The sequence below is a fragment of the Halichoerus grypus genome, chromosome 3, assembly GCF_964656455.1.
Source record: "Halichoerus grypus chromosome 3, mHalGry1.hap1.1, whole genome shotgun sequence".
NCBI lineage: Eukaryota > Metazoa > Chordata > Mammalia > Carnivora > Phocidae > Halichoerus > Halichoerus grypus.
This window is the reverse complement of record NC_135714.1, coordinates 125,528,922-125,555,997: the sequence shown is the minus strand read 5'-3', so window position 1 is coordinate 125,555,997 and position 27,076 is coordinate 125,528,922. Positions and strand designations below refer to the sequence as shown.

At 37.1% G+C, this 27,076-nt stretch overlaps 1 long non-coding RNA gene and 2 pseudogenes across 20 annotated transcripts in view; 2 read left to right on the top strand and 1 right to left on the bottom strand.

Annotated features, from left to right (window-relative positions):
• LOC144381380 (uncharacterized) overlaps positions 1-27,076 on the top strand; it is a 340,649-nt gene that overhangs the window by 79,324 nt on the left and 234,249 nt on the right. The window lies entirely within an intron of this gene.
• On the bottom strand, positions 3,224-4,505 carry LOC118551375 (L-lactate dehydrogenase B chain-like; annotated as a pseudogene).
• LOC118551376 (calcyclin-binding protein pseudogene) lies at positions 10,188-10,916 on the top strand (annotated as a pseudogene).

Below are 27,076 nucleotides of genomic sequence, written 5' to 3'. Positions count from 1 at the left end.
AAATATGGGTAAATAAAATAGGCTTTCTTTCTGCTCTTAAATTTTCTAATTATGTATGATGGTTGAAACAAAAAGTATTACACCCATGTGTTTCTAAATGAATGTAGAAGAATTATATAGGACAATTATATTGTAAATGGAGAGTGGTAAAGGGACATAATGGAAGATTAGGCATCCGTACTTCAGACAAACAGTAATGATGATATGTGTAAATTGTGATTTTATATAAGTATTATGTATATAAAATAGTATGCATATACAATTAATGTAATATCTAGATAATGTCTCTGGATAATTACATAGCTAGATCGATCATATTTGCTATCATCATGTAAGTCCAAAATGCTGTCATGTCCGACTCAGATTTCTATACTATCCTCTTTATTTGCCTCCCTGTTTACACTCTTCTCTTACAAGAGCCAGAGTAGGCTTTTAAAATTATAAATAAAATTGTCATTTTCCTGTTTAAATGCTTTTAATAAAATTTCAATAAAATAAAATCTTTCAATAGCATAAAATACCAACTCCTTTCCAGGTCCAAATTGTCCCTATGAAATTGGATCTCTCCCTGACTTTCTAAACTCTATTTCCTTTCTCCCTCCTTTCTTCTCATTACTTTCTGTCCATAGTGGTATCTTTTTAGTCTAAATAATTGATTAATAGAATGGGATAAAACATAGAAGTATTTTGACTATTTTGAGGTAGGTGAACAAGTAAAGTGAGAGTGCAGAGGGAGAGAACATGAAAATTAGGAGATTATGGTCAGGAGGAGAGATGTTTACAATTTGTATTTTTGTCACAGGGCAGTTTTAGGTGAAAACAAGTTTCAGGGTATTGCTATCTATATGTGGGTGGTGGCCCATGAGGAGTGCTATTGGGAAGTTATTGGAGTTGAAGCAGTTAATGAAATCAGAGGCTAGAGCATGGGATGGGTTAACTACATGGATATTGCTTTTTCCTAGTATGATGACAGGAAATGGAGTAAAGAAAAAAGGTAATGGGTACTCATGAAAATGAAGTTAATGGTTGATATCTCTACACCAAAGGCTTTTCTGCCTACAGAATTGAAAGATATCATTAAAATTAGTGAATGCTCTCTAAAAAAAGGGCTGCAGAAATGTTGATCAAGTCTGAGTTTCCAACTCTCCTTTTTAAAGATTTGGTGTAGGCCATGCTCTGCCGTTAGCATTGTCCTTCAGTTGTCTCTTATTCAATGCTCATTGATTGCACCTTGAGATAGGAGGTAATAAAATAGTCCCTGATTCTAAGTATTTAAAAAAATTTGAGATATAATTCACATATCATAAAATTCATCCTTTTATTATATTCATAAGTTTGTACAACCGTCAACACCATGTAATTCCAGAACACTTAATCATCACCAAAAGAAATTGTGTACCTATTAGAAGTCACTTCCCACTTGTCTTAGTCTGCTAGGGCTGATTTAACAAAATATCACAGACTGGGTGGCTTTTGAACAACAAACATTTGTTTCTCACAGTTTTGGCATCTGGAGGTCCTAGATCAGGTTGCCAGCGTGGTTGGGTGAGGACTCGCCTCAGTTCGCAGACATCTCCAGCTTCTTGTTTTATCTTTACATGGCAAAGCTAGATAGCTTTGTGGCGTCACTTTTATGAGAGCACTAATCCCATTCATGAAGGTTCTTCCCTTATGACCTAGTTACTTCCTAAAAGTCTCACTTCCCACTTCCTAATACCATCACCTTGAGGTTTTGGATTTTGATATATAAGTTTTAGGGAGGACACAAACCTTCAGATCTTAACACTACTTCTACTTTCTGTTTCTATGGATTTGATTATCCTGGATATTTCACATAAATAAAATAAAAATAGGTGGCCTCTTGAGGCTTCTTTCACTTAGCGTAATGTTTTTAGGATTCATCCATGTTGTATCTGAATATGTATTTCATTCCTTTTTATGGCTAAATAACATTTCATCGTATGGACTAAGGTAGGTTTTACATCTGCTCTTATGCTGTTTTCTACATGTCTTATGCCTTTTTTTATTCCTTTATTTCTGCATTACTGCTTCTTGGTTAAATAGATATTTTCTAGTGTGCCATTTTAATTCTCTTTTCATTTATTTTACTGTTTTTTGAGTTAGTTCCTTACATATTGCCCTGAGAATTACAATTAACATATTCATTTATAATGATCTAGTTTGGCTCAATACCAACTTAATTACAATAGCATGTCACAATTTTGTTCCCATATAATTCTCATCCCTCCCTTCATTTGTACTGTTATCGTTATCCAGATTACATCTTTATACACTTTGTGCCCTTTAACACAGATTTATAATTGTTGCTTTATGCAAATTATATATTGGAAAAAAAGTTAAAAACAACAAAAAAATTATACTGTCTTTTATATTTATCTGTGCAATTACATTTTCTAATGCTCTTTCTTTCTTCATGTGGATTTGAGTTACTTTCTAATTGCTTTTCATTTCAGCCTGGAAGACTCTCAGTAGTATTTCTTGTAGGACAGGTTTGCAAGTAATGAATTCTTTTAACTTTTGTTCACCTGGAAATGTTATAATATCTTCTTTGGTTTTGAAGGATAGTTTTGCCAGGTATAGAAATCGTGGTGGACATTCTTTAAGCACTTTTAATCTGTCATTCCCACTGCCTTCTGGTCTTTATGGTTTCTGATGAGAAATTGGCTTTTAATCTTACTGGGATTGCTTGTATGTGATCTTTGCTCTTGCTGTTTTCAAGATCTTCTCTTTCTTTGTCTTTCAGCAGTTTGGTTGTGATATGTGTAGGTATGGCTCTCTTTGAGTTTATCTTGCTTGGATTTCACTGAGCTTCATGTAAGTGTAGATTAATTTTTTCCCAACATATTTATTCCCAATAATATTTCATCATTATTTTTTTCAAATAATCTTTCCCCTTTCTTTTTCTTCTTTCTTTCTTGTCCTCCAAATATGTATATGTTGGTACACTTGATTTTGTCTGCTAGGTCTTTGAGGCTCTATTCATTTTTTCTCATTCCTTTTCTTCTTGTTCCTCATACTGAATAATCTCAATCAGCTATCTTCAGGTTTGTTGATTCTTTCTTCCTCCTTGGTCAGATTTGCAACTGAGTCCCATTAGTAAACATTTCATTTCAGTTACTGTATTCTTAACACCAGAATTTCTGTGTGTGTATTTTTAAAGTAATTTCTATCTTTTTACATTTTATTGTTTGGTGACTTACCATTCTTTTTTTTTTTTTTTTAGAAGCACACTGCAATAGTTAATTTTCTTTGTTCAAGGGCTCATATTGCAAGCATTAAACCAAGCATTGGCTTTGATTTTGTGAGCCCACATTCACATATTTAGGAAGATAAAAGCAAACTGTGATCCGTGTATATGGATGAAAAACTAAAGGCTCACAGTTAATCACATTGTAGTTTTAAATTTCTACAGCCTAGAAGCCAGAAGTCACAGATCTTTTAGGTCTTTCTGGATATCCCACAAGGTATCTGAACTTTTCTTGAGCTGGGCAACCTCATCATCCTTCAGCTTCTGGTTGATCACACTGGTTAAGCCCTGAGCATTCAGGATACATGGAAGGCTCAGGAAGACTTCGTTCTCAATGCCATACATCCCCTTCACCATTGTTGACACTGGATGAATCCTGGATAGATTTTTCAACATGGATTCAATGAGATCAGCCACACTTAATCCAGTAGCCCAGCTGGTGTATCCTTTTAGCTTGATGACTTTGTAGACATTTTCCACCACCATCTTATGCACTTCCTTCCAATTTTCACTGTCGTTGTCTGTTCCCATTTCTGGATTCAGTTCCTGAAGAGAAATGCCTGCCACATTCACTCCAATCCACACAGCCACACTTGAATCGCCATGTTCTCCAAAAATCCATCCATGGCAGCTGCTGGGATGAATGCCAAGTTTTTCAGCCATAAGATAGTGAAATCTAGCAGAATCCAGATTACACCCACTTCCAATTACACAGTGCTTGGGTAGTCCACTTAGTTTCCAGGTAACATATGTGAGAATATCCACTGGGTTGGAAACCACAATTATGATACAATCAGGACGTACTTGACTATCTGCAGAATAATGAATTTGAACACATTAACATTCCTCTGCACCAGATTGAGCTGGCTCTCTCCTTCCTGCTGGCAGACTCCCGCAGTCACCACCACAATCTTAGAATTGGCAATCACAGAGTATAATCTTTATCTGCCACAATTTTAGGTGTCTGAAGAAATAAGCTCCCATGTTGCAGATCCATCATTTCTCCTTTGAGTTTATCTTCTAAAACATCCACAAGGGCAAGTTCATCAGCCAGAGACTTTCCCAGAATGCTGATGGCACACGCCATACCAACTTGTCCAACACCCACTACAGTGATCTTATTGTTTGGGACGGTTGCCTCTTCTTCTGCAACTGGTGCAATCAGTTTTTCCTTAAGAGTTGCCATTGTGCCCAGAGAGAACCCGCTGGGAGAGTCGCTAACATCGATGATGTTAGCTGCGTTGGTGACTTACCATTCTTATACTTTGTTCTTTAGGCAGTTTTCTTTACTTGTTTGAACAAAATTAGAATAACTTCTTCAAAGTCTTCGTCTAGTAAGTCCAGTGTCTGGTCTTCTTCAGGGCAATTTTTTGTTGATTGCTTCTTTTCTTGTGGATAGACCCTATTTTCTTGTTTCTTTTCACATCAAGTAATTTTTTTTTGAAAACTGGGCATTTTTTTAAAGATTTTATTTTTAAGTAATCTCTACATTGAATGTGGGGCTTGAACTCACATCCCTGAGCTCAAGAGTTGCATGTTCTACTGATGGAGCCAGCCAGGCACCCCGAAAACTGGACATTTTAAATAATATGATGTGGCAACTCTAGAAATCAGATTCTCCTCCCTCCCCATGGTTGTTGTTTGTTTTCTTAGTGTCTTTTCTGAACTAATTCTATGAAATCTGTATTTTTTTGTTGTGTATGGTCACTAAAGTCTGTGTTTGGTTACCTTAGTAGTCAGCTAATGTTTGAACAGAAATTTTCTTAAACACCTAGATTCAGTGTTTCTCTGCCTTGCTAAAGGGTGCTCTGTGTGTGTTGGGGAAAACCTTCAACACTCAGTTATGCAGTTAATAACTTTGCCTTCTTAATTTTGCAGAGTCTCAAAGTCAGCCTTCAGTGAGAATTTAGGGCCTTCTCAGATCTTTCCTGAGCATGTGTACAGCCCTGGACATCTACGTAGTCCTATGCATCATGTGGGCTTCTAGATTCCCAGAAATATGTTGGAAGATTTTCAATGCCCCTGTGGGCATCTTTTTCCCTAGCCTTTCATTTTGTTTATTCAAACTGTTATCCACTCCCTCATAGAGCCATGAAGTTAATTAATTGCCTTTAATTGTTTTTGACAAATGCTCCTGGGGAAATAGTTTTTGCACTGAGTGAGCTCTAAGTCAGGCAAAAAAAACACAACCTTGAGTGTGGACTTTTTGATGGAACTATAAGACAGGGCAAATAATGACAGTGTTCTGGAAATGAGGCTTTAAAGGAGTTGCACTCTCATTTTCCACCTCTGGTAACTATCAGGCTATTGGTTTATAGTGTGATTGCAGGTTGTTGGTTTTCACCGTGATTGTAGGCTTTGGTTTTTAAAGCTGTCTCAGAGCTATAGAGTGGAGGATCAACATAGTACATGAGAAAATGCTATAAAGCATGCTATTTTTTTTTTAAACAAAATTCAGTGTTTTTTTCTTGGATAAATGCTCCCTGGATTGCTGTAAACCTTTGGTTAATTTCCAGAGTTCTGAAAAAGTTAATTCTGACAATTTTTGCTCTTTTTATCATTGCTTTTATGGGGGAGAGAATTTTATGAGACCCTAATTCTGTTATTTTTGCTGACATCATCCTTCCAAAGATCCTATCATGTAGACTATATAACGTGTTCCAATTGGTGTTCATTTGAAAACCTATGTATAATATATTACAATCCCTATGATTAGATTTTTTTCAGCTGATTCTTTAAGTTAAGGAATCAGAAAAACGCAGTTATTGGGAAATGTGTGCTATGTCCATGGTGACCAATAAGATGTGGAGTACTACTGAGAAAAAATTGAACATTTTTATTCAGTTTTCAAAAATAAAGTGAATGAATGTCTGGACTATTTCATGAGTTCTTGTTTCTGTTTGTTAAGAAATCATAAAGGTAGTAGAGATATGCATATAATATAAAACTAGAACCTTTTAGTTTTAAAAGACAAAGGCTGCAGAAAAGAAAATTTGTTTTCTCAAAGGCTGATAGAGGCTAAAAATATAAACAAAAGTAAAAATTATATTAAAATTTTGCTGCCTTTTGTTCTCATTGTTTTAGGAAAACTGAATAGAGCAGTAGCAATGAATTAAAATTTAGTAAATGCTTCATATCTAAAAATAAAATATGGCAGAATTTAGATTTAATAGGATTTGACCCAGTTTGATACATTGTTTTATTCGGAGGAAACATATTCAGAGGAACCATGACTTGACCAAGAGTATAATGAAATGCTTGTTTCAAATCCTATTTTTCCATTAGCAGGCCAGGATTTTATGGGCTATAAATTGAATAAAAATTAGAAATTACCTTATTGTTAATTGAAAGGAGATATCAAATCCTGGGTCCAGTATTTTAACAATGAGCCAGAACCCTGTCAAGATCTGACTTTCACCATAAATCGTGGGAAACTGTGACATTCTAAGTCTGACTCTGAAGTCTAAATCTGAATTGATTTTAGTTGAAAATGAATTTTGGCCTTTTTGTTTAATTTTGGCCAGTTGATCTGCGTTTTGTATTATTTTATGTATGCATGCATGCATTTTGAGAGAAAAAAATTAGAGAGATTGAGTTTTTATTTTTTGTTATAATTAGACTCCTCAACTTGAGAGTTCTAAGTAGTGTCAGCATAAAGGATGAAAATGTGGTAGGGCACATGCACTTAGTTAAATTATATTATGCTAGGGTGGATATAGTTGAAATTATCTATTAAAAAATAAAACAAAGCCGACTACTCTGTGCATGCTGCCTCCTACTGGAGAGTAGGGCACTATTCCAGGAAAGTTATACTGGTGGCATGGACAAGGCTGGTGGCAATGGACACATCAAGGGAATGGATGAGAGATATTTAAGAAGGTGAAAAACCAACATTTGTAATCTCTTTTTTCTCCACCTAATATAATTCACTTCACTTAGATTGTAAAATTTTATGGCTTTTAAAACATTCCATTCCATTCCAATAAAATGAACTTTCTTTCATGTAGGTCTTCCTCAGGATCAATGTTGTGCTCTCTTTCTGTGTATTTGAAAATACTTGTAAAATACCTTAAGGAAAAAGTCTTAATGTAGAGATCTTCAGACTTAAACTCGCACAAAATCGTTTTCATTTGGTGTTTAAAAAAATGGAATTAGTTGGCAAACTTTAAATGTAGGGAGTTGCTTCACTTAAAAATACAGATTTTTAGCTTTCCTTGAAAATGTGTGATCTCTGACCAGATGGGCTCTCTCAGCGTGAAGCAGCCAGTGGGGGCTGCCTAACTGCTTGGAGACTATGTGCTCTCTCTCTCTTCCAGTCCTTACCTGGCCAGTTTCACTCATTTTCAGGACACCTTTCTGCTCCACCTGGAGGCACTTAAGTTTGCAACTTCTGCCCACAAGTTAAAAAAAACAAAACCAACCAACCAACCAAACCAAAAAACCACTCTCTTTAAGTTATAGGTAGTTTTGAGAATACTACTTGCCAGTTTGGGTCAAGAGTGATCAAATGCAGCTTTATATCTGTTCTATGTGAGGTTATAAATGTTAACTTGATGTCTCTGGGCCACTCGAAGTTGGGAAGACCAGGCATGTGACTCAGGAGATGGGGAGGAGAAGGAAAGAAGTTGTAATCAGAGTATACACAAGGTTTTGCAGGCATGGGGAATTCAGAACTGACCTTGAATGGCTCCGGAGAGTGGTATTTTACAAACATCTTGAAAGTTGAGATTATGAGAGGAGGAAACTTGGCAGAAAGTATTAGAAGTTTTGGGTCTGTAAAAAAGAGAGACTAATAAAGGGAAATTTATGTAACTGAGCGTGTGTTTCTGGGTTAGGGATTTTTATAATTAGGGATAAAACTATTTTACCTTCATTCAAAGGTACACTGGGGGCCCAGAAAGAAAGAAGGGTACCAGGAGAGAAATAATTCTAATTTGCTTTCCTGAGATAGAAAGGATTCTCCTTCCCATCCTCCCATCCTCCCTTCCTTCTCCCTCCCTCCCTCCCTCCTTACTCTCCCCCCTTCCTTCCTTCCTCCCTTCCTTCCTTCCTTCCTTCCTGCCTTCCTTTCTTCCTTCCCTCCCTCCCTCCTTCTTTCCTCCCTCCCTTCCTTCCCTCCCTCCTTCCCTCCTTGCTTCCCTTCCCTCCTTCCTTCCTTCCGCCGTCCCCCCTCCCTCCCTCCCTCCCTTTATCCTTCCCTCCTTCCCTCCCTTGTTCCCTCTCCTTTTCCTTCTTTCAAACAATTTATTGAGCACATGAGGTCCTGGTGATGTACTTGTACAGAACTATTATCCAATATGTGTTTACTACTATGATAGATGTTCAGAGTGCAGTAGGAGGATCTGTGCTTAACTGGAGAAGGTACTGTGATGTGAAAAAAAAAAGGGCGTTTGGAGTCAGAAAAATCTGCGTGACATTTAGATTCTGCATCTTCCTAGCTATGTAGGCTTTAATGAGTTATCTCTAAATCTTACTTTTTTTTTTATCTGTTCATTTGGAACATCAATATTTATTGAGCACTGACGATATACTAAGTACATCATGTGTATTATTTTAGTTGATCTTCACAAAAGCACTGTGGAAATAATATCCTCTTTTTACTGATGAACAAATGGAGGAGGCACAAGTTCTGTCCCTTTTCCAAGGTTACACAGCTGTTTTATTATTATTAAAATATGGTAAGGCCAATAAATCAGAACATGATTGCTGTTGAAAAGATAGTTTGTTACACTCACAGATTCCAAGAGAAGGGGCATACCACACCAGGGCCGGGTAGGGATAGGGTGGTGGGGGCACATGGGGAAGCTTCAGAGTCTATCAGGAGACAGAGGGAAAGGAGGAAACTGTAGGCAAGGGTTTTTCCTGTGATTTCCATAGAAGGAACAGGAGATGCAGGGAAGCAGGTTTAGGACTGGCTAGTTTGAGTAACTCTAGTGGGTTTTGGGGTTTGTGTCCTGTTCTGTCTTGTCTTGGTACTTGGCTGTGGGGTGTTTAGGGCAGGCAAAGAGTGGCCTGGAGTGTGAGAGCCCAGTAAAGGAGGTGCTTAACGGTGCAGACTCTGGACGGTTGGCTTGCATTTGAAAAGCATGCACTTGTTGATTATCTCTAGGAATTGGCTAACCTTGGGAGGGACAGTCTCTTCATGGTCAGTAGGGCCCCAGATGTCAGAGCCTCAGAATGCAGGAAATAAATATATGGTTAATACAACAGCTTGTGAATAAGCGATGAAGCTGGGAGTTGGATACTGGTTTCTTGACTCAAGCCTGAGTCCTTAATACTCTGTGCTAGGATGCATGGAAGGGCCTGGGTGAGCATCTGAGGATATGACAGAGGACCTAGAACAGGAGTCAGTTGTTACTATAGTTAGTTACTAGAATTTGGTTGAGCTGGTTTACTGAATAAAACCAAGGCTCTGCCTCTTTGTATGTCTTTGCATCTGGGCCTTCATATACCTGAAGCATGGTTAGCTGTCCCTGACCCCATGACAGAGCATGTGAGGTGCTACACTGAGATTAGCAGAGGAGATAGCAAAGATTTCTAGAAGGAAGATGGCTGTGGTCATTATGACCTGGTTTTATAGAGAAAATGTCTCCTTCTTATAAAGAATTTCCAGAATCACTAGTTGCAGTAAAGACTTAAAAACTTTGAGGGCTACTCTGGACCACTTTAACAAAATTCGTTGAAGTGGGCTGCAACTCATGCTGGTGGGCTCTGTGTCCAGGTGCGTGTGCTTGGTGTGGTGTTTCTTGCTCTCCTCTGTGTGGCTGCAGCTTGGGCCTTGCCTGATCCAGCCTGACCGTGGCCTCAGCTTTGGAAGAGCTACAGAAGGATCTAGAAGGGGTGAAGGTGCTGCTGGAAAAGGCCACTGGAAAAAAGAGTATGTGATGCCTTCACAGCCGAAAAATCCAAGATTGAGACAGAAATCAAGGACAAGATGCATCAGAAATCAGAGAGAAAAGCAGAACTCTTTTGACAATGAAAAGCCAGCTTCTGTGGTTGCTCCCATTACAATGGAATATACAATGAAAATCAGTAATTACGGATGGGATCATTCAGGTAAGTTTGTGAAAATCTACGTTACCTTAACTGGAGTTCATCAAGTCCCCATTGAGAATGTGCAGGTGCATTTCACAGAGAGGTCATTTGATCTTTTGGTAGAGTCTAAATGGGAAGAGTTACTCCATGACTCTTGAAACCCATCTCTGTGGAAGGCTGTTCAAAAAAAGTCAAGACAGATACAGTTCTTATCTTACATAGAAAGAAGCCAGAAGACACGTGGTGGGACTACCAGACTCAGGTGATAAAGAATGCAAAGAGAAGGAAAAGCCCTCCCACAACACTGAAATGGATCCTAGTGAGGGATTGATGAATGTTCTAAAGAAAATTTATGAAGATGGAGATGATGATATGAAGCAAACCATGAATACAGCCTGGGTGGAATCAAGAGAGAAGTAAGCCAAAGGAGACACAGAATTTTGAGACTTTAAAGTCATTTTGGGAACTGTGATGGGGAAGTATTGATGTTTCCAATAAGGAAATGTTGGTGAGCTGCACAGAGAAATTTGACAGATAACTACTTACAGAGTCTTCTTCTAAGTGAAGGAATGAATTCTCCCATTTCCTCCTGGAGGATTTATTTAAATAAAATATGCTTATTAAACCCTTCCACCAAAGATAGTTTCCTTAGTAATCTGGGCATTTTCTTCAAGAAAGGATAATATTGCATTCTTGTGTGAAATGTAAAAAAGCAAATCTTGCCTAATGATAATGCTACATGGTGTGTGTTTTTGTTCAGCTAAGAGGTGGAGAACAAAAGTTACTGTTTGCCTATAAGTTCTTGGCATCAGCTCCTGCCAATGGAAGAATAAGTAAAAATAAAACCTGAATTTTTACATAAAACACAAATCTGAAAAAAAAATCCATTGAAGTGAAGGGAAGTTTCTTGCCCTCACTGCTTCTTCCGAGGTCGCTCCAGGCCAATGTGGACGGACTTACCCTGACAAGGGAGGGTGAGCAGGGAAGCTGGTGCCCTGTTGCACCATTGTTCCACTTACCGCTCCCTCTTTCCTTTGTCAGAGCCCCTGCACGGTGCAAATTTATTGTCAGGGTATCTGCCCATTGGCCAGATGTTGGAAGCTAAGCAGGACGCAGGAATTAAGAAATGGGACCTCACTCATGACCACCATTGGGACAAAACTGCGAGTGCCTTTCTGAATTCAGGAAAGATCACCCCAGAATTGGCTTAGAGACAAAAATAACTGTAGGAGAACCTGTTTTTCATTAGCTCAACAAATTAATTACTTCTTTACACATGTAGTTCTGAATTGTTTACCGATATATGACATTCCTGAAATTTCACAAGCTCTCTTTAAATAGCATACTTTTATTTTCAGGCACTGTTGAAGAACTCAGTGAAAATCAATTTTTGCTAATGAAAATAGAGTCCGTATTATTTATTTGCTGCAACTCGATTTGCTGTGTGTGAGGATAGCTTAAATACACATTTAGTTGAAGAGGACTTCAGTGGAGTATGAACCCTAATAAATAGGGATTTTTTTTTTCTAGTTTTAATTCATAAGGTAGTAAGTTTATACTATTTTTAGGAGTGTGAAAATAAGTATAAGTTGTTTTTAAAAAATACAAACCACTTGATTTCTCTGAAGACATCTTTCACTAGAAAATTTGGAATTTTTAGAATGAAAGCCACAGGAAAATGAATATATTTCCCCTTAAGACGGTGAAAAGTAGCTTTTAGATTGGAAATATCAGGGTTTCTCTAAAGGAACCTTGGCCAGAAGATGGAGAAAGTTTTCCAAAATGACAATGATTAAGTACAAATATCAGAGTCAATACAACATGCTCTTAAAATGGAATGGGGTTCTCAGGGCAGCAGAAACATTTGAATGATGGAGCCAAGGAGTGACAACCACTGTGGTGTGAGTTATTATTTATTCTTTGAAGTTTAAAGATCTGATTTCAAGCAAGAGTCACTACTGTTTAGAACAAATTCTGTTTTGCTAAGATCGCTCCTTTACTATTTAATCAAAGAAAGGCTGGAAGGAAATTTGCTTTTGTGCAATATTCTGATGCAGGAGCCATTTTAAAAGGGATGCAGTGAGGATCCTGTCTTATAGATAATTCATGTGGTGGGTGATAGGATTTGTAAACTGAAAAAAAAAATCTCTTCTGCACGAAAGCAATTATTCCCTATAAATACGTTTCAGTGATGATTCACTCCAGGAATATACTTGAAGTGTAGTTGAATTTTGTGTTGGGAAATTGCCCTCTTTGGAAAGACTGCAACTAAGGGCCATTCCTCCATCCACAGACCGCCTCAAACATTTGCTTCAGTTTTAAGCCCAACTTGAGTCTCATGTGATTTGGGTTGTTGGGTTGCATTTGGGTAGTGTCTTCCTCACATGGATGGTTTTGCTGGTGGCTTAGTGTCTCTAGAACTAGATGGACTTCCATCAGGGAAGAGAATATTAGCCTCGAGTTACTGGATCAAGCAGACTGAGAGGAAAAAGATAAAATGGGAGCGATTCGGACAGACAGATGCTAGTGCAAGGGGGAACTTGCTTCTCATTACTCATTGCCTGACTCCCAGGATTAGGCCATTCTGTTGTTTTCTGTTTGAGACCACGATGGCTTTTATAAATTTAAGACATATGTAGTAATTCTTTGTAGTCTCTCAGAAACATCCAACTAAAAGGTTTTCATCAACTTCCAGAAGTTTTAGAAATGTTCTTGTGTAGTTTTAACATTATGTGGGTCAGTAAACAGGGCATCTCAGTTTGGAGCATTTCTGTTGATGATGAGTGGCCCCCAAACCAGTCCCAGTGTTTTGTTTATCATTTGGACGTCTTTGATTCCATAAGGACAATTCATATTTATGCTCTAGATAATAAAATCATGTATTAGAAATCCTCCCAAAGGTATCTGACCTTCAGAGGTACTGAAATGTCCTTGTTTGTTGCAGTGAGTTACACATCTGTGATGCAATTTCAGCTTTATAGCAGAAAATGACCGAGATGTTGCCTAGGGGCAGCACTGACCACCTAGATAGGGAGAGAAAGAATATAAATGCTGTGGATCTATAGGTTAATGTTGAACCTTTGGGGGAGACTGGCAGGGACCACAGCAGCAGTGGCCACTCCCCCTCTAACCACAGCTCAGTTCCACCCTAAAACCTTCCTGAGGAATCTGGGAACAAGAGCATAATGTGGGGGGTATTTTGGATTAGGAACCTCACCCAGGGAGAGCTCACCTATTCTTATTGTCTTGACAAAATTGGGAAGATGCGCTGAGGTGACCTTGCCTCTTTGCCCTCCCCCTCTTTTTTTTTTTAATGGCTTTCTCATTTGTTATTATCTCCAAATTTCCTCTCCTATGACATTAAATTATACCATTTTGGCACCCACTAGTTCTTTGATTCTGTTTGACACACAGAAACCTTGCTCTGTGGGACATGAGTGTCTGATCTCACCCTGACCAGTGAGCCTGTCCTTTCACCCCTTTAAATCCTGCTTTTACTGGGTTGGCTAAGTATATTTTAGGGGTATGATGCAATAAACACAGAATTTGTTAATGCCTCTACTTTGTTAGATCTTTCAAGTCATTCGAAATAGTGCAAATAATAGGGTTTTAAAACTTGGGAGGCTAGTGATGCAGTAAATCCAAATTGCATTTCTTTGTGCTTCATTCAGGTAGAAATAAGTGGATGTGTGTGGCCAGTGATATTTTTCTGCCTTGTATGGTGCAGTCATTTGAGGTGAATATTTTCCTTGCTATACACATATGCACTCTCTCTGAGTGCATGAGAAGGCATATAATTTCTAGACAGATAGAATGCTCTTTCAGTTTTTATTGTACCTTTTCCCACAGCTAACCTATTGTTTTAAGACAAAAAGAAGACTAGCAGGATTATTTTGAAAGACATTTTCACAAACATTTCTCTTGGGAGTGTAAATTGGTACAAAATTTGTGGAAGGCCATTCAGCAATATATTTTAAAGGCCTTCAAAAGCTCATACCCTTTGAACTCAGTAATTTCACTGTTTTGAATTTACTCTAAAGAGAAAAGAAATCACAAATATGCAGAAAGATTTATATTTCAGGGTTGTTCATGTCAGAGTTAATAATAGTGAAACATTAGATACCCTCTATGTGTCCAACAATTGAGAAAGATTAAATAAATTGTGACACATATATATGATGAAATATATTTATGCATTTAAAGTCCTATTTATATATAAAACTCCAAGGAATAACCAACTCCTGATAATTGTTATTTCTTGGAAGTATGTGGGACTATTTTATTTCTTTCATTGGATGTTTATTTACTTTACAACTTTTTCTGCCTTGCGTATTTATTGGTTTTTAAATGAGGAAAATAGTATAAAAATTAAAATAAGGAAAAGTCTTTGTTCTAACTGTTCTTAACTGGAGCCATTAACTACATTACTAACTTTAAACTATTGATTATTCATCTTTTTGATTATCTAAGAATTTTATTCTTTTTTCTTTTTTCATTCCTGAAGCTCAGCTTCTATTAATATCACTATTTATTAGCCCTGTGATTCAAAGTGAATGAATAGGGACAAGAAAAGGCAGATTCCCAGAACTTTCCTATAGGCTGGATTTGAATTATAGCCTTTATAGTAAGAAGTAAGGGAAAGTCTTTTTGTTGATAGCAATTTTTTTTAGAATAAATTTTTTTTGTAGGGGTTAAATGTTGAGATTTTATGAGAACCAGCAGCAAAGCTTCTGACTGGTTTCTAGTTCTTTGTCTTTTCTAAAAGAGAATGTAGGAGCAGAATACGTGTGGGCAGAATATCAAAATGGCTTCCTGCTGAGTAAGTGTAACTACCAGAGGGCTTCTTCCTAGGAGAGCCCAGGGGAGAAGAGCTATTGACCTGATGCAGAGGGCTTATAATTACCTTTACCCCTAGCCTCCTTTTTCTCTAACCTAGTCTCTTCTAACAGTTTCTCAGCCACATGTTTGATATGCTTGAATATTTAAAAGATTTCAGCTATAGAGTCTTGAGCAAAAAATGTACTTCAACAACTAATTGCTCCATGTAATGATGATGCCGTCGGGCATGAAAATTACATCCATATGTTTGGTGAAAAGAATCGAGTTCTTATAAATGTATGTTCTACTTGGTAGGCATATAGAATTTTCTGTTTTTATCATATTAACATAGTCAGTACCATGGTCCTTTTTATGTTTTGTTGTTGGCCCAGAACAATGGAAAATGAAATATAAGAAATTACACAGGGCACATGCATCCCAGTCTTGGCTTTTTATCTTTTAGAATGTCTGATGGTTAAAAACTTTTCTTTTAATGACCTTTATGTAGGCTGAAATGAGTTGATTTATGTCTCACTGATTAGCCCAAGAGAAGTTGTTCTTGATTGCTGCAGTGCTCAAAGCCCAAAATTGTTTTATTAAAGTTGAAGAGTTTGAAGTGAGTCTTACAACTTCTCCTTCCTCACCACACTATTCAGTCATGATGGCATCCAATCTCTGCTGGATGAACACACTTATAGGCATTGATAGGGAAATCAAATTCTTGTAGGAAAAGCACTGTGGCCCATCAAGATCCATTCAGGTACCACATCTTAAAAGTACATTGGCTAAAACATCAGATCCATAATAAGACAAAGCTCATGCACTCAGGGGCAAGGACTGACTACATTCTGAGTGAGTATGTTGCTGTGATGAGTTTTAGAAAACATTTAGATTGCTTAATATTGAGTAGTCTGTGTTGAAATGATTTGCAAGAGGCCTCTAGAATGTGGGTACCTTCTTATGCATCCACTCAGGAACTTAAATGTTTTCTTTTTATAATTATAAAAGTAAGTGACATTCATTGTAGAAAAATTGGAAAATCTACACAGGTTCTAAAAAAGAAAATTCCAATTGCATGCAATCCCTAACATAGAGGTAAATATTGTTAGCATTGTTTTTTTCTAGTCCCTTTTCTCCTGTTTATTTTTACATTTATGATAGTTGAAATCCTTAAGTATTGTAGCTTGCTTTTCTCACAAACATTATATCATGATTATTTCCCTTAGCATTAAAAGTTCTTCAAAAATATGTTTTGGATTTATACTATTTAATCATAGGACCTTAAGAATTCCCTATTTTTGCACAGCTGGATTGTTTGCAGGTGTTAATTATTATAAATAATGATGTATTGAACATCTTGTGCATACATTTTTGCTCATATACTTAACTGATTCTTTAGGACAGATTTTTTTTTTTTAAAGTGGAATTCATGATGCATTTCAATGGTACATTTACAAAATTTTAAATTCTCATCATCTCAGGTGCAACATACGTATTTCTGTTTTATAGCACATCAGATATATTCCCTGGGAAATGATGAGGCTGAAAGTGGAAAGGTTGTAGAAGCTTATAACATGAGAAGTTAGACTTTGTTCTGAGCTCCTAGTTAGCCATCCTGGTGCAGACTCTTGACCGTGTCACTTTGACTCTCTGTGCCTTAATTTCTTCCTTTTGTAGAACAGTTAAATAATCCCACTCTCTGTCTTGTTGCCTTTTTAGACAATTTTAAGTAGGCTGATTGACAAGAGTTTGTAAGGCACTTTGAAAATATTAAAAGTGCCATGGTAGAAAAAGCAATGACAATCTCGTTGTTTATTTTGTGTTCAGGAACCAAAATCAGATGCTTGGACCTCTAGTCGTTAGAGGCTTGGTTGGGAAATCAGGGGACAATGAGACTGGCCAAAGCAGCACTAACTGTTCAGTATAATTTCAAAGGTATGCTAAGAGAAAGAAAGCTAAGCCAAGAATTTATGACTCGGTCAGAGGCAAAGTTGAGAGCTTTCACCTGCTTCAAGGAGGACAGCTTTGGATGAGTTCATATATATGCATGGCACACTGCTGCAGTCTAACTTTATGACTTTTAATGACTCCGACCACCTAATCACTTGTGAAAGGATGTGCTGGAGTTTGCCTTCACTCAGCTTGACAAGGTGATGGGAGGCATATATCTTCCTTACATGAAAACACTTGTCAGTTGCATCATATTTGGTAAGACAAGCACCAATGTCACCTTGGGGGGAAAGAAAAGTAACTCAGCTGACATCCAATGCATATGAGTTTCCAATATGCTGCAACATAGCCTAATTTCAAGTGAAATATGCAAATACACCCTATTTTGTCTGTAGTTTTTATTTTCCTGATGCTTTCTCTAAGTGCCACATCTTCTGCTGATGGAAACATTGTGTAACTTCTTCTGAGCTGATGCATATTTAAATGCGCAAGGCAAAGAATTTTCAGCCTTTGAGTAGAAGCAACATGGCAAACCAAATGCAAATCTCTCAGTCACCTGTTCTTGTTCGGTTTGTTTTTATTTTATTTTTGGGCTTGGGCTGCACTTATATAACCAGTTCGCTTTAGTTCAAACTGCTGAGTTTTAGACTTTGTATGGGTAGTAGGTCAGTTGAGTGAAGTTGTGCTTATTAGGGTTTAGGACTAAGCTACGTGGGCAGCGGAGTGATGACTGAGGGCATTGTGATTATGAAGAAAGGGTGGAGGAGCTGGATCACAAATTCATGTCTCTTTACCATTCCTTTCACTAAACTTGAAAAAAGAATACTAAGGCAAGTGTGTTTTGTAATCCCCATGATGGGTTTGTATATTTATTGGCTTTTGATTTTTAATTGACTTCTGCATTTGGGCAGCATACCCAAAGAAGCCTGGGTATAAATGCATTCAAGGGACAAATACGGATCAGATGAATATTCTAAATCAAAACAGTGGGTTTGATGGCTTTCAGAGGGGTAGAATCCTGTTTTCTAGGGAAATGAAAAGGTTAAATTGAAAATGGTGCTGCTATTGAAAAGGTTTCAGTGCAAGCTTTGTCTGTAACAAAAGGAGAAAGACATCAAGGTATGTTAGTGTGACTGCATTGTTGATTGCTAGAATAGTGTCCTATTGAAAACAAACAAGTCCCTTGTAGACCATCAGACTTTCCTTCATAGGATGACCTGGTATTATAAGGAGATGAGTGGTCTCTCTTTGTGTACTTTAGAGGTCCTGATCTGCAACAGAGTTAAATTTGAATTTTCCAGGTTATTGGTAAACACGTTAAGTTCAAGTCCCTATAGTGCGCTTTCTCCGTTTTGACTGTATATACATTTACTACAATTGGTATTTTCTTATAACAAGCCAGTCAGCTGCTGAAAATACAGGGATCAAAGGTTCCATGTTATTTCATATAGAGGTCGCCTCCAACTGCTGCTAGCCACATATATTTGTACATTTCTGAGTGGCTGGAGTGGACCCTTTCTCCAACCGAATTGTGTAGTAGAATTCTGCCTATTTTGGAAGCAAAAATTGCTGAGGGTTTGCTCATATGTGTAGAGCAAACAAAAGTTGTTTTCAATTTGATATAACTTTATTTAGATTCCACTGTTTCCTGTCATGGAGGAATGAGGCCAGAGGATGTGCTGAGCCAAGTTGTTTCCCCACCCAAGAAACAAAAGAGCCCGTGATCACAATCTGATTCTTCATCTGCTGAGTCTATCCACTGCTAATGAAAAGTCAATGGTTACTTTATATATTTTTTGGAGGTCAAGGAATAAAGAGCCAACTGCCTGTAATTGTCCCCATGGTAGCCTAAAATAAACACACAGACAGTGATGTGATATAGTTTCATGGACAGCGCTCCATCTCCGAGAAAGAGAGTTTATGTGTACTCAGATAAAAACATAGCCAGAGTTGGAAGGCCCGTTTGAAACCCTGTTCCAGAAAACAGTAGGTAAAAATTACATTTGGCTCTTCACTGTAATTCAAAAAGGGACAAAATGCCAAGTTTGTGTTTTGTGGCCATCCACAGAAATATGTTTTTCTTAAAACCATCAATCAGAACATATGAGAGAAAGCCATATAGTTCACCATGTTAATGAGAACATAGCTCTTTGAGGCTGGTAGGCCGTGTTGAAAATTTTCAATTTAAATTTCAAGCCTTTGTTTCTTCCAGAAACTCAACATTCATGACAATGTGATGTTCTTTGTTCCTTTTTTTTTCTTTTTTTTACTATTTCCTTTTCGGAAGTTGGTGAAAGTTGTATTCCAGTGATCATCCAATTATGAGTTTGATTTCCTAAAAATTAAAAGTCATTTGAGAATGCAAAAAGCAAGCATCACTATTAATCTGAAATGAAATACATGTTTGGAAAACAAACTTTCTCATCATGCAGTTGTCTCTCACCAGCTAGCTACGAAAAATGATCTACGTTTGCATTTCCTATTGTGTAGCTCCTTCCACATTTGGTCCATCGGCTACACGTTTCCTGCTCTTGCTATTGTTCAGTGGTGGAAGAGGCAAACAAAGGAAATGCACTGAATTGTCACATGACTGTTTGGGGTAGTCATGAGCAACATTTTCCTCTTGTATGAAACAATAACATTTAAATTTTGTGGTTATGTATCATGAGTGTCTGACAGCAGAAACCATTGTGATTGGCAGGCAGTAGGTTAAATTTATGGGTTTTAGGCTTTTTTTTTTTTCTTAATAAGGATACCTTGAGAAAGTCCAAGGGAAATGAAAGTCAGTTTTGTCATCTCGCACAGATTTCAAAGGCAGGGGGCTACACTAGGGCTTGAAAGGTCTATATTACAGTGCTGCTGTCTAGTCATACTTGACAATGAGACATACTGTATTTGCTCACGGTGCTGGAGTTTATCATGCAAGAAGAGTAATTATATTTGAATTGTGTCAGCCAGCCACCCTAAAATGAAGGAACGTCAACGAATGTTGCTCCAAGGAGAAGGAGATGATTAGTTATAATTATACTCAGTGTCCAAGAAAAATGCTTCATTCCCTTATTCTGTTGCAAAGGGGAGAGGGAAAAAAAAATCCAACAAAATTTTTCAGTACTTCTCAGTATTTTTTAAAACTTTTAAGGTGGCCATTTATTGTAGGAATTTCAGATAAGCTTTCTGGTGTGACCATTTAACTATCTGAGGACCTGCTTGGTCTGTGCATAATTTTTAGTGTTAAAAAATAGGTAACATGTAACACATCTTCTAGATTTTTCTTCCTCACCATTCGTAGACAGTCTCCTAGCAGGGAAATATTAGACAATAGGAAGTAAATTTCTTAATTCGCCTAAATGTGGTTTCATCTACATAGTACCGAAGCATAAAATATGGCTCTGCAGCCACTTATGAATATGGTGATTTGACTTATAATTCTTGTCAAACAAATTGTTTGCTTGAGATGATGGGTTGAATACCCTGGGGTGTTGCTACTTTTTTGTGTGTGTAGGGTCAGTGAATTGTTACCTAAACTTAGCTTTCATTTCCTAAAAATACACATTTTGAAATTTATGTGTCATTGCGGCTTTTTAGTTGGTGTGTTTTGCTGTATATTCATTTTTATTGTGTAGCTTCCCATAACTAGCTTAGAGTGAGAATTTTACAGGTATTATTTGTCGGTCAGTTCTCATAGTGGTTGATATCTATAATTTCTTATGAGTAACTTTTTTTCAATTTAGCAATTTTTTATAATGTTGAGATAATGATAGGGTTCATGGACATGGATTATCCTTCAGATAAGTTATTATTCTCCTTATGTTATAAGAATTCATTTCATTTATAATTATTGACATTTGTGTGGTTTCAGTAACTTCTCAAGGCATTCTCATGTAACCAGTGTTATAAGTTATGATGAATAGAGGTAATGGATTTAAAAAGGATGATATTTCCAAGTTGTATTTGCTGAAAAAGCAATTTAGTACTAGTTATTTTTTTTTGTGCTAGCCATTTTTATATATTATTTAATTCAACTTCCTTAGCAGTAAAGATAGAGGTTAATACATTTTAAATATTGCTGCTGTTATGTAAGTAATACAATGTGTCGGTTTTATAACTATAATGATATAATCAATATGTGCATATTTTCATTGGAAATAGAAATAATAGTAAAAGATTTTCAAAGATACTAGAGTGATAAAAGTCATAGAGAGTCTTTGGTTTCCATATTAGCATCTGGTTGGGTAACTATTATGAATCCCTCAGAATGGCTTTGATTTAGTTGTTTTTAACAAGGTAGTTTACCTTTCACAGAGTTTTGCAAACTCTTATCAGACAATGTGCAGTGTAGCTATGTCTGATCCATATAAAGTGGACTGGGGACATGGCGTGGGTCTTCATTCAGATCACACCCCACTATTTCACCTTAAACAGCCAGGTCACTGCGGCAGAATTTATATATAAATAATTGCTTTCCTTCTCAGCTGCTCAATCCATACCCAGGACATGTAACGAAGCAATGAAACTGCTCCCCGATGTAACTGCCTGGTCCAGGGGTGGGGGAGGTGCTGGCGGCTGTCTCATGGATGACCCTGATTCCATAAGTGAGATACAAATGTGCCGTGTGAGCACTATTGCTGCCATGCACTGTTTAGATGCTCTTTCCTTGCTGTGATTTTCTTTTTTTTTTTCTTCCACATGTTTCAATGTACTCAGACCCATAAATAGATTTTACAAATGAAAAATTTCAGTGTAAGATTTTTAAGATTTCCAAATTGTACTTGACTGTAAATATTACAGCTTGAGGATATCACTAATCTATAATTTTTTGTTATGTTTTTTAAAATGTCACAGATGGGGGTGCCTGGGTGGCCCAGTTGGTTGAGCAGCTGACTCTTGATTTCAGCTCGGGTCATGATCTCAGGGTTGTGAGACTGAGCCTCACGTTGGGCTCCATGCTTGGTGTGGAGCCTGCTTAAGATTCTCTCTCTCTCCCTCTGCCCCTACCCCTGCTTGTGTGCTCTCTCTCTTTCTCTCTCTGAATAAATAAATAAATACAATCTTAAAAAAAAAGTCACTGATGAATTTTATCTTTAGATATGGCTAGTTGTTTAGATATATTGGTTTATCCTAACATCAATAACTATGGTTCCAAAGTCCTTTATGCTTTTAAAATTTTTTTTTGTCAAGTACACAGAATTGAGTTAATCATGGTCCTCATTCATGGCTCACTATGTCTGAGGTTGGTTGGTGCAAGCCTCTCTTTTGTTTCATATTGTTTTCCCATGTGGTCCCTAATTTTCCACTCCCATTGTCTTGCCCCATAGACACTCTGCTCTAATGTACTTAATGTATATTCTTGCAATTCATGTCTCATATATGTGTGTATGTGTATAGAAACACACATAAAATTATATATAATATATAAAAATATATATAAAATATATATAATATATAAAATTTAAGCATACCCTTAAAAATATAGTATTGTTTTGAATAGGTTTTAACATTTATATAAATGGTATTATGCTATAAATCTCATTCAGTTTCTTACTTTTATTTATTTATATATTTTTAAAGATTTTATTTATTTATTTGTCAGAGAGAGAGAGAGAGCGCAAGCAGGGGAAGCGGCAGGCAGAGGGAGAAGCAGACTCCCCACTGAGCAGGGAGCCCGATGCGGGGCTCCATCCCAGGACCCTGGGATCATGACCTGAGCCGAAGGCAGACACTTAACGACTGAGCCACCCAGGCATCCCAGTTTCTTACTTTTAAAAAATTAAAAATTATGCATAATTATGTTTTTGAGCCATTTCCATGGTGCTAAGTGTAAGTCTGGCTCATGAATTCTGCCTCTGACTGTTCTCTGTTGTGTGCATATTCAGTATTTTACCATTCCCTAGAAATGGATACCGTTGTTTCCCCCTCTATTTGCAACCATAAACATTCCTGTACATGTTTTTTTGTGGACCTAAGAGGATATATATTCAGAAAAAGGACTGCTGCGTTGGGGGCATGTGTCCATTTCCTTTCAGTAAAGACTTTTCCATCTAAATTTTGTCTGATGAATGAATGAATGCTGGTTTACATTTTGGGATCACCTAGAATCTTTCCACCCCACTTGCTCGGGCTTCACAATCAAGTAACTGGATGTCTTAGAAAGAAAAATTTGTACCTCTTTTCCTTTTTTACGTCAGCTAATCCATGAGCAGTATAAATACACTTCAACGTATTGTCACTTTCTTAAAACTAAGGAATAAAATTGATGGGGCTTCATAGTAAATTGTGGAAAATATTTATCCTAGCATTATAATCAACAAGTCTGTTTTTGCAAGTTGATGTTTATTTTTTAATGATTCTATATTTACTTAGATGACTAATAAAATAACTTCAATTATGTATTGGCCATTTGAATACATTTCTTTTGCCTGCTCATATAGTAAACAGTGAGCAGACAATTGTCCAGAGTACACAGTTGTGCCGTGTGTGTGTGTGTGTGTGTGTGTGTGTGTGTACTTGCCTGAGCTCTTCATTTCCTGAGCTTGTCCTTATCAGAATTTATTCCTTACTTTACATATACTGTCACCCAAATTCAATAAGCAATCCAAAACAAGAGCTTCAGAAAAGAAGTGAAAGTGATGTTTGATGACTCTTAGTTACTGAATACTTTTGTCAAGCCCCATTGCCCGAGGAGCCCCTGTTCCAGTGAATCCTCAGCTGTGTTGCAAAGCATCTTTTGTTTACTGGAAATAAAGACCTTGTATAAGTTACCTTTTCATCCAGGTGGAGGAGTCTGTTTATGCAGGATAAGCAGTGACTAGAACGCTAGACTGAGAACCTCTGATCGGCTTCTTATGGGGGAATTGTATAAATTTATAAAATGGCTTTAGGTGCTGTTTTCTTTTATGTTTTATTTTCCTGTCTTTCCTAGTGTATCTGTGCTCTGAATAGCAAGAAGTGCAATGAACATGATTATAAAGGACATAGGTTATTTAGCTTGATCGTGAGAAAGCTGTTATATAATTTAGATAAAACCTAATTGGCCATTTCTTAATTCAAGAGATTTGGTGATAATTTCAAACAACACCATTTTTTCCCTCTCTGTAATAGGAAAAAAATGGAACTCTTAGGCGTTCTGCTCCGGCACAGCTGTATTGAGAGCCCACCGCTCTAACTTTAAGCATCGGATAGAAACGGTGATTTCTTTTTCTATATCCATTGTAACTTTTCTCGGTATCTTTTTAAAAATTAGCTGACATTAACAGTGATTTATGTAAGAATTATGGAACCCCCCCTTTTTCAAGAACTAAATATTTGAACAGATTGCACAGCAATAATAAAAAACAAATTCTTTAACTTTTAATGTACATCTTTTAAAGATTCCGAACACCTTATTTGGAATTGAAAAGTCCTTTCTGGCTTGCATTGGGGCTGGGCATGGTTATTAATTCCTTAGGGGAATGGTGGATCCACTCTTCAGCTCTTCTGCCTTTCTCTGGTCCTGGGAGCCAAGGGGAGAGGGGAGGAGGGGTGATGGAGGGAAGACAGTGAAGGGAAGAGGGAGACAGGGAGACAAAGCCTGAGAGGGAGACGATGACATTAGAGGTGACACATAGCTATCATGAGCTTCCTCAGTCTGAGGGGAAGAATAATGAAGGGTTTTCCCTGCCTTCTACAGCCCGAGGACAACCCTATGGCCACAGCACCTTTTCTAATCCCATTTTCTGTGTGCTGCATGTCATAATCTGTAAGGCACTGGTTCCAAGTGAAAACACTGAATCCAAACAGTGACTGGGTCTTGTATTTATTTGCACTTTAAAACTAGTGTGTGGGAAAACTTACTCTTAAAAAAAAAAAGGGAGAGGGGCAGCGGCAAAACCGTAGCATGAATATGTTGACATTTAAGTAGAGTCACTGGACCAGCAAGCCTTCCGATTGTCGTCCTCTGATTTAGAGTAGCCTTTTGCCAGTGACAGAAAAGCGTATGGTCTCTTTCAAACTTTTAATAAAAATCTAACCCCTTTGGACTCTCTTTGTTTCTTGCAATTTAAGGCCCTGTGTAACAATAGGCAGTTGTCCTAGAGTCTGGCTGATGCTAAGCACCCAATGCCTACAGAACCCGGGAGGGCTCCAACAACAAGACTCTGAGTGAGAAAGAGGCAGAACAGTTTTCCTAGATGCAGGGACCTGGGAGGCAGCATATAAAAAGTAGGAGGGGTATATATTGCCTGTTGTTTTGCACACGAAGACAGTTGGTAATAACCAAGTAAGAAGACCCTGTACATGCTGCACGTTGAAATAGCCACTTGCCAACTTTCCTTGACTGGTGAGTAGAACAGTCAGTGGACGAAATGATTTTGTCAATCTGTAAGGAGAGAGTCAATGGCTTAAAAGTGTGGAAGAGTCTGTGTGCATATTTTGAAGGTATGAATAGTCTTTGTAAACTTCCTGGGAATTAGGGACAAAGAGGGCCAGATAGGAACCAGAGAGAGGAAGTGATTCTTTAGTGTGACAGCTGGGAGGGAAGGGGCAAAGCAGAGAAACTGGAAAACAGGCAGATTTCTGGGGATAGCATTTGTGTCTGCCTGTCTGGCAAGGAGTGTTCTAGCCAGACCTTAAGAAAGAGAAACTATTGGAAAGAGCCTAATCTAGCCATTTTATAAATGATGATCAATCATTATAGCTGTAGATATCTTGATGATATACAAAAATGGTGTGATTGCGGTTGAAAAAAATCATTATTTAGACCTTTGTCCTTTTAATTCGATGGGTAGTATGTTCACTATTTTACTCTTTCTTCAAAGTCTGGCCATTGGAGATGTATTGAGAATGTACTACAACATTTTATTATGAGATTACGTTTACTTTTTGCAGATATAAAGCAAAAATAATAACTCATTTTGAGCTGGGTAACCTACTAGAAATAGATTGTGACAAAGTGTTAATAATATTAAGTATCTTCTAATAAAATAGATAAAGATAGTTTAAAAATAGAAAAATGCTGGAGAAAAAGCTTTTAAATGAATATTAATTTAGCTTTAAAAATTTTCCTTATCCCATTGAACTTCTTTCATTTCCTTGCGGCCAGTTTGGGTGTACCTAATTTCTTTGTTGGTTCACTCTCTAGGGCTACAGATTTGCTTTATGTAATTATGTAACAATTCCAAAGAAAAATACTTAGTTCACTTTTGATTTAATAGGATTTTTTGACTGAAGATTAGAGAATTGGTTTAAAAATCCACAAGTGCATACTAAATATTTTACAGTAATTATGCTTGTTGGAGCAGTAGAAGTGTACTTTTAAAAAATATGGAATAAGGATCTGTAGGAAAAAAAACCCCTGATCCAACCCGTAGACATCTAATAACTTGGTCAAAAAGCCTGTTTGTTAGAATTTTCTAAGTGTATTGTCTGGCTCCTGGAATTCAGTTATTATTAGATCTGGCCTATCAGCTTAGAGGAAGAATGATGGGCTATCCTTATCCAAAATAAAACCATTTTTTTATATCAACATTTTTTCAGTTAGATTATAATTTAGCTTTCGTATCTAATAGAATTGACTAGCTCTCATTAGAATATCATTATTTTTATTCTTTTCTATCTGTAGTTATTTATAAAGAAAACAAAAGCATTACAAAGAGACCATTTCAGGTCATTTATCTTTGTGTGTATTTAATGGAATTTTGGCTCACTTAGTACATCCTCATTTCAGAAGAATTAATAGAGATACCCCATGGATAAATAAGTAGAATCACTTGTGTGCTTTACTAAGCTAATTTCCTATTTTAAAAATGATAATATTCTATTAAGTTCTCCAGTCACTTCATCTTAGAATAATGTGAATACTGTAATAGGTATAATTTTATAATTTCTATTAAATTACAGATATAGCCTTTGGTTTCATTCCAATATTGTCACTAACTAGCTATATGATATTGGGCAATTCACTTAATATTGTCAGACTTCAGATTCCTTATCTCTAAAATGAGGACAGGGGAAGAGGCACTCCAAGGTCCT